This window comes from Coregonus clupeaformis, unplaced genomic scaffold (genome assembly GCF_020615455.1).
Source record: "Coregonus clupeaformis isolate EN_2021a unplaced genomic scaffold, ASM2061545v1 scaf2389, whole genome shotgun sequence".
Lineage (NCBI taxonomy): Eukaryota > Metazoa > Chordata > Actinopteri > Salmoniformes > Salmonidae > Coregonus > Coregonus clupeaformis.
In genome coordinates this window covers 75001-78539 of record NW_025535843.1, presented here as the reverse complement: position 1 = coordinate 78539, position 3539 = coordinate 75001, and positions in this window count along the sequence as shown.

Below are 3539 nucleotides of genomic sequence, written 5' to 3'. Positions count from 1 at the left end.
GGAGGGGGGGGGGGGGGGAGGGGGGGGGGGGGGGGAGGGGGGGGGGGGGGGGGGGGGGGGGTGGGGGGGGGGGGAGGGGGGGGGGGGGGGGGGGGGGAGGGGGGGGGAGGGGAGGGGGGCGGGGGGGGGGTGCGGGGGGGGGGGGGGGAGGGAAGGGGGGGGGGGGGACGGGAAGAGGGGGGGTGAGGGGGGGAGAGAAAGAGAAGAGAGGGGGGTGAGGGAGGAGAGAGAAAGACAGGGAAGAAGAGGGGGGTGAGGAGGAGGAGAAGACGGGGGAAGAGGGGGGGGGGTGAGGGAGGAGAGAGAAAGAGGGAAGAAGGGGGTGAGGGGAGAAGACGGGAAGAGAGGGGAGGTGAGGGAGGAGGAGGGGAGGTGAGGGAGGAGAGAAAAGACAGGAAGGGGGGAGGTGAGGGAGGAGAGGAGTTAGCAGCTAACAGAGCAACATGCAGAAGTGAAGAGAGGAGGTGAAAAAGGGAGGAGAGTGTGTGTGTGTGTGTGTGTGTGTGTGTGTGTGTGTGTGTGTGTGTGTGTGTCTGTGTGTCTGTATGTGTGTTTGGTGTTTGGAGGGGGGGGGGGGGAGGGTTTTTACCACCCATAATCTCATACAAAACCGTGTTACACATCAATTAAAAACACAACTCCAATTCCTCCTCCACAGTTACTAAACACAACAGCCTCTGAATACCCCATATACTCATAAACAGATCAATATTGTTGACAAGTTTATAATAGGCAAACTCAACCCTTAGTCTCGCTGCCAACATTCCCTCCAGCATTCCCACCACATCCACAGACCCCTGTCCCCGAATACTGATCTTTCGGGTCTTCCATATCGCTAATTTTGCTGCACCTAACACAAAATTAAGCAACACAACTACACCTTTTTGGCTAAACCTGTACTTTGGCCCAAATATATACAGTTGGGAAGAGAAAACCTCTCCCAGCGTTGAGAACCAATTAGTGATCAGGTCAATCATCCCGACCAACCTGGGACACTGTAAAAACAGATGTGCCAGAGTTTCAGACTCAGCACAGAATGGACACTCCTCCCCAACAGTAGGATCCAGGTGTACCAGATGCATGTTGGTGGCTCCATGTACTATCCTCCATTGGAGGTCAGCTGTCCTCTTATCAATAGGCAGTTTGTATAATGACCGCCAACAGCCTTTTGGGGAGGCACCTGGACCAAGCACACCCGCCCACCTCATCGATTTTACCCCTTCCAGGGAAGAGGCATGGGACACCTTTACACATATTCTGTACATGGCTTTTTTTCCCACCTCCTTGAACTCCCCCAGCTCCGGGGGTATCGAGAGAAAGCAGCATCCCCCGTCCTCCTCGAATGCCCCCCCGCAGCACTAACAATCAGTGCAGGGAACACATAATCCAGACCCTCCTTCCACCGATCAGAATTGGAAGTGTCAGTCACATACTGCAGATGAAGTACTGGCAAGGAGTCACAGACCCTCACTACGACCTTCCTCAGTAGGCGAGACGATCGGATCCCCGCTCTTTCTCCCAGCTCCTCCAACGACCTATTCCTGTTCCACATCAGATGACCCAGCTTAGTACACCCCACGCCTAACAGGCATGAACGTAGGCTAGCTGAACCCAGAACACGGGACTGGATGGCAGTGTTGTGAAAAAGAGGCTCTTCAAAAAGCCACATGTGGCGTGCAGGCCTTACGGGACTTGACCAGAACTCTCCAAGCCTGCATAACAGACTCATAAAATGGAGTCAGGCCAGGCAACTGACCCCCCTCCAGCTTTAAGAGGAAAAGGTGCTTGTCTAAGCCCAAACAGCCCGCTCTCCTCATCAATGCGTAGGCTGTGTCAACCCAGCTAGAACCGTCACTGTACAACAGTCTCTGGTCTGCTTGAAGCCGGAAAGCCATGATCCTGGAAGAAATGTCCACCAGGCCTTGCCCACCCTCGTGCAGTGGCAGGTACAGGGCTGAAGCTTTAATCCAATGTTGTCCAGACCAGAAGAAATAGACAAGGGTCCTCTGAAGCTCTTGTATCAGACCCTTTGGTGGCTGTAAAATCATTAGTCTGTGCCACAGGGTAGAGGCAGCTAGGTTATTAGCTACCAGTACCCTTCCCCTATAAGACAGCTGGGGCAGCACCCATTTCCATCTTGACAGTCTGGCACACACTTTCTCCACTACACCCTCCCAGTTCTTTTCTGAAAGACATCGGAGCCTAGAAAAAACCCCAAAGTCTTCATCCCATCTCTGCCCCACTGAAGCCCCCCTGGTAACCGTGGAGCGGACCCCATCTGAAGCTGGCCTGCCCACAGCGCTTCACTCTTTCCCCAATTGACTCTAGCTGGGGAGGCCCCCTCATACACCTTTAAAGCGTTTGAGAGAACCTTAACATCCTCACCCCTGTAATAAAAACTGTCACGTCCTCTGCATCGCGAACAGTGCTATCGTTGGACCCTTCATTACACCTGGCACAGAGAAACCAGTAAGCTTTGCTCTTAAAAACAAAGCATTGGTTCAATCGCCAGACTATATAACTGCCCTGAAATTGGGCATCCCTGCCTGATGCCCCTTTGGACAGGGGATGGGACAACTCAAACCACCCCCCACCTTCACCATACACGAGGCCCCAGTATACAGTAAATTCATCCAAGACAAAAAAACATCCCCCAAACCCAAAGGCTTTCATTGTTTTAAACAAGTACTGGTGGTCCACACGATCAAAAAGCCTTCTCCTGATCCAAAGAAAAGTAAACCCACATTTACATCAGACAGTTTACAAATGTCTAAAACATCTCTTATTAGAAACAAGTTGTCAACAATAGAGCGATCAGGTACACAGTAGGACTGGTCCTTGTGGACCAACAATCCCAGATACTCTTTCAACCTGTTTGAGAGACATTTAGAAACAATTTTATATTCTGCACACAGCAAAGCAACAGGTCTCCAATTTTTTATGAGAGCCAAATCCCCATTTTTTGGCAACAGTGAAAGTACAGCACGTTGACAAGATACAGGAAGAGAGCCCTCATGAAAAGATTCACACACCACTTCATAAAAATCCTCCCCAATAGACCCCCAAAAGTGCTTATAAAACTCAGATGGTAAACCATCAATGCCAGGGGCTCGGCCTGTTGAGAGCTGCATAACTGCTGTGGACAGCTCTTGCAGTGTAATGTCAGAGTCCAATGCGACTCTCTGCTCAGGTCCCAATTGAGGAAGACCGTGTAACAACTGTTCAGTACACAGAGAGTCACAATCCTCCGCCTTATAGAGGGCAGAATAGAAATCCACGGCATGTTGACGCATGTTTTTGGGCCTTCCTCTGACACCGCGTAGTATATAGGTCCTGGATGGCAGGGATCTTGGCCCCAGTGATGTACTGGGCCGTACGCACTACCCTCTGTAGCGCCTTGCGGTCGGATGCCGAGCAGCTGCCATACCAGGCGGTGGTGCTCTCCTCATGGGCTGTTTAAAGGATCTATTGTATGAGACAGTCAGAGACAGAGGGAGCAGAAGAACACTCAGAACATCTACAACATTTAGAGCATTTAG